This window comes from Herpailurus yagouaroundi, unplaced genomic scaffold, assembly GCF_014898765.1.
Source record: "Herpailurus yagouaroundi ecotype Mexico unplaced genomic scaffold, PumYag 205, whole genome shotgun sequence".
In the NCBI taxonomy this organism is placed as follows: domain Eukaryota; kingdom Metazoa; phylum Chordata; class Mammalia; order Carnivora; family Felidae; genus Herpailurus; species Herpailurus yagouaroundi.
Genome location: NW_024412436.1, coordinates 13,534,078 through 13,543,816, shown reverse-complemented (window position 1 = coordinate 13,543,816; position 9,739 = coordinate 13,534,078). Strand labels below are relative to the sequence as shown.

At 54.3% G+C, this 9,739-nt stretch overlaps 1 long non-coding RNA gene across 1 annotated transcript; it reads right to left on the bottom strand.

Moving 5' to 3' along the window:
- Positions 1-440: 440 nt before the first annotated feature.
- Positions 441-2,750, bottom strand: LOC121015154 (uncharacterized). The gene is made up of 3 exons (XR_005783664.1): positions 2,494-2,750; positions 1,809-1,915; positions 441-1,721 (listed from the first exon to the last, which is right to left on the bottom strand). It is a non-coding gene; the product is annotated as an uncharacterized LOC121015154 (long non-coding RNA).
- Between the last annotated feature and the right edge of the window lie 6,989 nt (positions 2,751-9,739).

Genomic DNA, 9,739 nt, shown 5'->3' with positions numbered 1-9,739 from the left:
ACAGGGGGAGAAAGGGTAGCTGGACCCTGTCACCCCTGGCGACTCACACGAGGGGGATCCCTCCCCATAGGAAGCTGGTGTGGACGCTGGAACCCCCCCCCCCCCCCCCCTTAATTGGTGCAGCAAGACACAGGCCTCAGAGCCCCGTGCTGGGCGTGAGATGTAGGAAGGCGCTAGCATCCCAGGCTGAGGGCATCCCGAGGGGAGAGGAGAGGGCCACTGGGGGCCTGGTAGCCCAGGAAGGGGCGGAGTCAGAGGACGGCAACACGTTTTTGTTTTTGTCTTAGAAACTTTAAAAAAAATGTACAGAAAGAGTATATAAGAGGAAAGCCTCCCTGCCCCACCCCGCCCCCCACCCCCACCCCCCACCGCCACCCGCAGGGGCCCGTGTACTGACCAGCCGCCCCCACCCCCCATTTTCAAAATTCTAAGAGGCCAGGTTTGGGTTTGTCTCTTTTAGTGCCCACAAGCAGACTCCGGCAGGAGGGTGGCTGGACTGTGGATTTGGGACCCACAGGCCGGTGGCGTTGTGTGTGACAGGGAAGTGGCTGGTTTTCCTCCCTGCCATGAATTCCTTTCCCTTTTGTTAGTTTGGGAAACTCTCTCCTATTCTGAAGGATAGCCTTGCCGGCCAGTGTTCTTGGCTGAAGACTTTTGCCTCTTAGCACCTGAATATATCATGCTGCTCCCTTCTAATCTCTGAAGTTTCTGCTGAAAAATCCGGATAGCCTTAAGGGATTTTCCTTGGATGCAACTGCTTTCTCTCCTCTTGATGCTTTTAAAATTCTCTCTTTATCCTTAGGTTTTGCCATTTTATTTACTGGCTGGCCTGGTATGGAACTCTACGGGTTGGTTTTTTGGGGGGCTCTCTGCGCCTCCTGGGTCTGGGTTTCTGTTTCCTTCTCCAGATTCAGGGAGTTTTCAGCTTTTATCTCCTCAAATAAATGTTCTGCCTCCTTTTCTCTCTCTTCTCCTGCTGCAACCCCTGTAACTCGACTGTTACGCTTGATGGTGTCACGGAGTTCCCTAGGTCTGTTCTCATCTTGCACAACTTTTCTCGCTCTCACTGGCTCAGCTTGGTGACTTTCCACTACTTTGTCCGGGCTGCTGCTCTGCCCTTGTCCGGTCTCTTCTTTCTTATTTTTTCCAGATGGTCTCTTGTTCGTTTCTTTTAGTGAGTTGATCATCTCTTCCCGGTCCTTTTTTAGGTGTTTTAGGTCTTTCTGGATGTTCTCCAGGCTTTCCTCGACTGTAGCCAACATCTTTAGGAGGGTTACTCTAAATTCTAGATCAGTTACAGAACACGTCTCCGTTTTGGTTACGTCTCTCGCTGTGGTCTTGTTCTGTTCTTTCATCTGGGACCTATTCCTCCGTCTCCTCATTTTGTCTACTGCTGCGTCTGTGTCTCTGTTAGCAAAGTCAGCTGCGTCTCCCGCACTTAAAGCAGTGGCCTTAGGAAGACGAGGTCCTGTAGTGCCCCGCGGTGCAGTGTCCCCTGTTAACGGGAAGATGGCGCTTCAGGGGCGTCCCTGTGTGCGTTGCTACGGTAGCAGTTGCTACTGCAGTGGCTGAACTGCGCTCGCCTTCCGTGCAGTGGCTCTACCTGTTGTGGGCAGGATCGGGTCCCTGTGCGGTTAGTGGGTCGGTCTGGGGCGCACTGGATCAGACCCGGAGTTTGCTAGAGATCCGGTAGCTCCACACTGCAGGGCACTTCCCCTGCGCTGTCGGGGGGGAAAGTTTATTGGTGGGCAGGCCGCAGTCACACTGGTGTGTACCTTATCTTCCCCTCTCCCTGGGGCAGGACTCACTGTGGAGTGGTGTGGCCCGTCTGGGCTGCTCGCACACTGCCAGGCTTGTGGTGCTCCTTCGATGGGATCTGGCCACGAACCGACCGAGCGGATCCCAGGGGGTGGATCTGCACAGGGGCGGGAGGGACAGGTTTAGCTCGCTTTGCCCACGGCGGTCCCCTGCGGGAGGGGCCCTGCAGCACCGGGAGGGCAGACCCGGCGGAGGGATGGATCCCCAGAAGCACAGCGTTGGGGGATTGCGCGGTGCAAGTTCGGTGGCGGGAACTGGTTCCCTTTGGAATTTCCGCTGGGGGATGGGAGAGGGAAATGGCGCCCGCCAGCTCCTTTGTTCCCCCGCCAAGGTCTGTCCTCCCAGGCTCAACAACTCCCTCCCGTAGGCCCCAGGCGCTTTTCAAACTGTGGTTCCGGCCGGTATCCCCGCGGCCCTTTGTCCCGCAGTCTTTGTAGAGGGAGGACTTGGCGTCCACTCGCCCTCCCCCCTCCCCGCTCTCCGAGAGCAGAGATGCTGACTTTTAAAATTCCAGAGGTTGAGTCCCGCTGGCTGTCAGAACCCACGCAGTCCGGCCCCTCCGCTTTCGCCGGCCAGACTCCGGGGGCTCTGCCTTGCCGGGCGGGCTGCCCCTCCGCGCGCGCCGCTCCCTCCCGCCAGTCCGTGCAGCGCGCACCGGCTCTCCGGCCTTCCTACCCTCTTCCGTGGGCCTCTCGTCTACGCTTGGCTCCGGAGAGTCCGTTCTGCTAGTCTTCTGGCGGTTTTCTGGGTTACTTAGGCCGATGTGGGTGGAATCTAAGCGATCAGCGGGACCAGGTGAGCCGAGCGTCCTCCTGCGCCACCCTCTTCCCAGCGTGTGCGCTTCCCGCCTCCAGGCTTCCCAAGTCTGCGCCTCCCGCTTCCCAGCGGGCAGTGCGGGGCTGCTCCGGCATGGCCACTAGAGGGCGCCAACGCCAGGAACATGAGGCCCCCGGGGGACGGGGGGGAGGGGCGGGCTCGTGATTCACTGCACTTCCGGGAGCACCAGCGGGGGCCCACAGGAGCGACGGCGGGGTCCGCGCGTCCCGTGACCTGCCCCTGCAAGGGAAGCTGGCGGGGGTTCTCTCCGCTGGGCACCGTGGTTCGGGATGGCTCTGGATGGCCGCACCCGGGGGGCCTGCCATCAGGTAGAGGAAGGAGACGCTGGACGGACCACAGTAGGCGTTCTGGGCCCTGCTCTAGTGGGTCGGTTCCCAAACAGGGTGACGTGAGGGAGACGCGCGGGAGCCCCCAGCCTGCAGCCAGGGGAGGGAGGAGGTGATCCTTGTCCCCTTTATCCAGGAAAGCAGTAGGATTCCTGTCCCATCCCCAACCTCCCTGTCTCCAAGTTCAGCGCCCCCAGCCAGGTCACCCACCCGCAGCAGGGCCACGTCTCCCCCTCCTCCCCGCGCCCACCCGGGGACTGGCACTCCTGCCTGCCTTTGTTAAAGACACGAATTTGCAGGGGCACTCGTGAGGCCCAGGTGGTTGAGCCTGGGACTTCGGCTCAGGTCGGATCTTTCTGTTAGTGAGTTCGAGTCCCGCATCAGGCTCTCTGCGGTCAGTACAGACCCTGCTTCGCATCCTGTCCCCCTCCCTGCCCCTCCGCAGTTCACGTGCGCGCGCTCGCTCTCAAAAATGAATAAGCATTAAGAAAACATTAGCCCCCAGCCCCAGTTCCCGCACACTGTAGGTGCTGGAGGGGGGTTGTGGAGGAGAACAGAGTCCAGGCTGATTCGAATCCCCTCCCCAGAGTCTTCTGGCTGCGAGACAAGCTGTGGCCCAGAGGATTTCCCAAGGATGGGTGAGCACCCCCACCCCGGGGTGACCTTGCACACTTGTGCAATGGGGTGTGTGTGTGTGTGTGTGTGTGTGTGTGTGTGTGCGCGCGCGCGCTCCGTTTCCTCCCCTCGGATCTGGGGAGCCTGGGACGACTACTGAAGCCACGTTCGAAGATAGTAGTCCACGCACTGGCACTGGATGCTCTCTCCAGGGACATCTCACCCACCCTCCACGCTTGAGCGCCACGGAGAAGTCCACCTACCCCGAAGATGTTGGGCAGCGGGACCGCAGGGAACCAGACACGCCGAGGCCTCGCTGTCCTAGTCTTAGTGGTGGAGTCACGGCAGCCTGAGCCAGAGGCAGCAGTGAGCCTTCTGGTGGCCGCACCCAGAGGTGACAGAGATGGGCACTGATGGGCTGGCCCGACCCGAGCTGCAGATTCGCTACCGACATAGGTAGTTTTAGGTCACTCCATCCTGGCTTGGTGGGTCTCACAGCATCAGACACTGAAACACAACCCCAAAGCTGGGGATGACCGACCGTCCCCATTCGCTTGGGCCTGAACGGTTTGCTAAAACTGAGAGAGCCCCGGGACTGCGGAGGGGGGTGAAGCAGTGACTCCCAACTTGGTGTGTCCCTGCCCAAAAGGCTGCCAGATGGCAGGGCCCTTGCTGGCTCGATGCCCCAGTGTCACGGGCATCCACACCGCGAGGGCAGGTGCTCAAGGCTATTTGCTGTGACTTGTCACTGAATGTTGTAGAGTCCCCGCTCCAAAATGCTCCCGAGCCCCAACAATGCATTTGTGTGGCCTGGTGACCTCCCTGTCCCCGACAGCATCTAGTGTCAAGCTGAGATGATCCGGTGTCCCGCTCAACGACAGACTCAGCCACCTTCCCCAGCACAGTCCGGGGCGTCGGCCCCATCGCCTGCTCTGGGGGTGGGGGTGGGGAACGACACTCCTTGTAGGGACACCACCCACTCCTTACTAGGGTTTGAAGGTGGCCTGACGGTACCGGCAGGAGCTGGTGGTTGCTGGAGGTGGGAGACGGATGGTCCTGGGCGCAGAGCAGGTGGGTGAAAGCGGAGAAGGCCCCCGCATCCAAATCTGGCTCATCAGGTTTCCAGAGGGTAACTGTGTCTCCAAACTGGGCGCCTCCCACTTACTGACCGCCAAGGGCGTTTACACACAAATCTCTCCGCGCCAGCTAAGAGGGCCAAGCAGGATCTCCCATTTCCTGGATTACAAAGGCGGACGCCCCTAAACCGGCCTCCCCTGGTCCCCGGGAACCCCAGCCTGAGAGACCCGCGGCCCAGGAACCGGCACAGCGCCAGCAGGACACTGGGGGCCAGCGGAGCAATGATCTTCAAGAAGCAAGCAGTCACTGGGGTCAGATACCGTAAAGCAGCTGGGCACAGAGGTAGCGATAGCTTTACCCACAGATCGTTGGTGACCTTCGAGGGGGGGGGGGGCACAAGCCAGCCTCTTGTGGAGACCGCAGAGGCCAGGACTCCTTCCGCAGTGTGCGGTGAGGGGAGAACGGGGGCTCAGGGATCTCGAGCTTTCTTCCTCTATGACGACCGTGAACCTGCTTCCGGGCTAACGAGGAGCGCGGCCAGGTGGGGGCGGCGGGGACAAGGTCAGCAGAGGTGGGGGGGGTGTGTGTGTGTGCAACAAACAGGCTCCAGGCTTGCGTCTCTTTGCCCGTCCTGCAAACCTTCCATGAGCCGGCAGCCTCGTCCCCACTTTGTTGGTGGCGCGGCGCCCCGAGTGGCGCTCTTACCAATGAACCACAGTCACGGGCCTGTATTTACAGGAAAATGGTAAATCCACTGGAGCACACATATCGAGGCCCACAGGATGAGAAGACCAGGGTTCCCGTGTGAAATGGTAGCTTCAAATCTAGTTTGGGTTCTGCCACAAATGACACGTTTGAGGGAGGTGTGGGGTAGCTGGAAGGGGGTGGGACAGGCCGCTGGGGACTGTGACAAGTCTGGACTTGGCTTCCGCTCATTTTTCCTTTAAATGTGTCTCCAGAACCTGGGGCTGTTTCTGGCCAGGGTGGAGGACGGAGAGCTCTGTGGTAGGGGTACCAGCACGAATGGACCCCCGCGCCCGGAGGCTCCTCACCTCCTCTCCTGTCCTTGGAATGGGGCCCCGGGAGCCCTCTCCGGGAAGCTGCCCCAAGGACGGACGGCCTTGAGATAGAGATGTGGCGCCGGGACCATCTGGAGGGTATGGGTGACCGAACCCCGTTGCGGCCACTCTGTGAACTGTTAGGACGTGGCGGGCAGGTGCGGGGGTCCAGCATCCTGCAGCCTCGTAGGTCAGTTCCTTGTGTTCACTGCACCTGCCCCCTGCCCACCTGGAGCGGCCTCTTTCCTCCGTCCCTCCCTGTCCTCCGTGTCTGGGGGCCAGACTCAGATCACGGCTGGGAGCCAGCACTGCGAACCAGCCCCCAGGAGGGAAGATCGGTCACGGGCATCTCAGACGTCAGTCGTCTGGTCCGACCCTCCTACTTCACGGGCAAGGAACCCAAGTGTGGCCCAGGGAAGCCTACCGTCCCGTCAGCCTCAGAGTTGCTGGCCGTGCGCACCCGTCACGCTGGGTGACGGGTGGGAGCGGCCGTCCCGGGAAGACGGGGAAACTGAGGAAAAGACACACGCAGCCCGTTCGGACGCTAGCAACTAGCACATGGGGCCAGAAAGTACTCCCGAGACTCCAGCACACCACTTTTAGGCCAGGAGAAACAAAAACCCTTTCATCGTACGTGATCGCCCAGGACTGGCTGGCTGTCCGCGTGCTCTGTGCCGGCTTCCCCCGCGACTCCACGGACAGCCCCTCGGCCAGGGACAACACTCACAGAATAGTGGTAAATGGGACGTGAATGTTTGCCGCAGGATCTTCCAATCCTTTGAGGCATTTAATCATACGGAAGAGCTAAATGAGCCTGTTCCAGGAGAGATTCTCGCCCATTCTCCCAGGCAGCTCACCAGGAACGGCTTCTGGGGACAGGTATCAGCCCTGTCACTCCCCAACCCCCCACCCCACCCACAATGAACTGAGGCTTCAGGCTATCGCTGGTTGCATATTTACAAAAGGCTCGGCTCTGAGGACCCCTGACGACCACCGTGGGGGAAAACACAGGCCGAGCCCCTCAGTCTCCTCCCAGACTGAGAAAAAAAAAAAAAAAAAAAAAAAAAAGCAAGGGCATAAACTCTTCGAAGAGCATTCAAATAAACGTCTTTGAGACGGCAAAGGAAATGCTTAACCGAGCGCTCACCTCAAAGGATGATCGGCCACCAGCCACGACAGGGCCGTCCCTCCGACCTGACGACCTGACGGGGACTCTGAAGTCCAGCGGGTGGGCTGGTGTGTCAGCCCCTCCTCTCCGTCCTCTGTGCTGATCGTCGAACGGGGTTAGCAATCCGACTCACGCCACTCAGTCAAAAAGCAACGGCCTCCCCAAAATTCGTCCGTCCAACCCACAGCATGGGAGAAAATATTCGCTCATCACAGAGCTGCTAAGGAATGGCTACTCAGGATACAAAGAACCTCCACGACTCAAAGACAAAACGACCCGATTTAAAAACTGGCAAAGGACTCGAATAGGTGTTTCTCTGGAGCAAACACATAAACAGCCAAGAGGCAGACAAAAAGATGCTCCAAAGCACAGAGCTCCATGTGGGCTCTGCGAGCTTCCGTATGTTGCCCACATGGAATTAAATTACAAACCAACGACAGAAAAACATTCGGGAAATACCCGAATATTTAAAAAGAAACCATGCACTTATCTGAATAACTCCTGCATCAAAGAAGAAATCACACAACAAACTAGAAAGTATTTTAAATGAAGGCAAAAAAAAAAAAAAAAAAAAGCCAAATACCAAACTTACGGGATGCAGCGTTTTAAACCAAAGTTTAACGGGCAATTTACATCTTCAGATTAAAGAAAGATCTCTAATTAATAACCTAAGTTTCTACCTTAAGAAACTGGTGGGAAAGGGGGACAATTTAAGCCCAAAATAAACAAAAAGAATGAATAAGTAGAATCAATTAAATTTAAAACATAGAGACAATGAGAGGGAAAAAAAAAAAATCAATGAAACCAACAGCTTATTCTTTGAGAAAAATCAATAAATTTATATTTCTCTAGCCAATGAGATCAAGAAAGAGAGAAGACAGGGGCGCCTGGGTGGCGCAGTCGGTTAAGCGTCCGACTTCAGCCAGGTCGCGATCTCGCGGTCCGTGAGTTCGAGCCCCGCGTCGGGCTCTGGGCTGACAGCTCAGAGCCTGGAGCCTGTTTCCGATTCTGTGTCTCCCTCTCTCTCTGCCCCTCCCCCGTTCATGCTCTGTCTCCCTCTGTCCCAAAAATAAACGTTGAAAAAAAAAAATTAAAAAAAAAAAAAAAAAGAAAGAGAGAAGACAGAAATTACCTATCGGAACAAAAGAAGACAACACTACAGATCAAGATAGTATATAATGTGAAAAGTTATGATAGAATTTATGCATAGAAGTGAGTTGATAAAATGGAAAAATTCCTTGAAAAAACTACAAAACAGCTCCACTCAAGAAGAAATCAATAACCCAAATATACACATCAAAGAAAAGGAATTCACAGGTAAAATCAATCAATAAATAAAATTCCAGGCCTACATGTAGCTTCTCTGGAGATTTCTCCCAAAATTTAAAGAAGAAATAACTATTCCAGCAAATAGAAGAGTATACTTCCTAATTCATTTTATGAGGCCTTCATTAGTGACACCAAAGGCAGACCAACACACTACCAGGAAACAAACTCCATATTGATATCCTTCATGAACACAGGCATAAAAATCCTTCATAGGTATTAACAAATTGAAGGCAGGGGCATACAAAAAGGATCATTACCAAGTGGGATTTATCCTAGAAATATGAAGTTGGTTCAACCTCTGAAAAGAAATCAGTGTAATTTACCACAGTAGCAGGCTAATAAAGAAAAATCACATGATCTCATCTCTGCAGATGCAGAAAAAGCATTTGGCAATATTCAACATATAATAAAAACTCCCAGCAAACTAAGAGTAGATGGGAACTTCCTCAACCTGATAAAGAAAAGCCTAGAGCAATCATCATCCTTAATGGTTCAAGACTGAATGTCTTCCCTTTAAGATGGAATGAAGAAAGGACTTCTTCCTACTCTTTCCAATACAATGTTTAGAGAGAGAGAGAGACAGACAGACAGACACAGGATATGAAGCAGGCTTCACACTGTCAGCACAGAGCCCGATGAGGGGCTCGAACTCCCAGAACGGTGAGATCCTGACCTGAGCCAAAGTCAGACACTTAACCGACTGTGCCACCCGGGAGCCCCACTACATAGACAGTCTTAAATAATTTACAAAAATGTGACTAGATGTAAAAAAAGTTAGCAAGTACACACTCCATACTAAAAAAGTCAACTGAACAACTGGAAATTGCAATTATAGGGGAAAAAAAAAAGTACCATTTATAATATTATCAAAAAAACATAAAATACCTAGAAATAACTCTAAAAAAATGTTTAAGAACTGTACAGTATGAATCACAAACTACCGCTGAGAAAGTTAAAGGCTTAAATAAATGGATATATACCATGTTCATGAACTGAAAGACCCAATATTGTTAAGATGTCAATTCTCCCACACATATGATTGATTCATTCATTCCTTCACTCATTCTAAAAGTAATCACCGTACCCAACATGAGGCTTGAACTCATGATCCTGAGTTCAGGAGTCCCATGCTCTACTGACTGAGCCAGCCAGAAGCCCCTATGATCAACTCGTTTTTGACCAAAGATGCCAAGGTAATTCAAGAGGAAAGATCGTTTTTCAAATAAATGGTGGTAGAACAAGCAGGAGACAAGAGACCATGACAACACAGCTAAAATAAAAACGGTCACTCTTGGGGCACCTGGGTGGCGCAGTCGGTTAAGCGTCCGACTTCAGCCAGGTCACGATCTCGCAGTCCGGGAGTTCGAGCCCCGCGTCAGGCTCTGGGCTGACGGCTCAGAGCCTGGAGCCTGTTTCCGATTCTGTGTCTCCCTCTCTCTCTGCCCCTCCCCCGTTCATGCTCTTTCTCTCTCTGTCCCAAAAATAAATAAACGTTGAAAAAAAAAATTAAA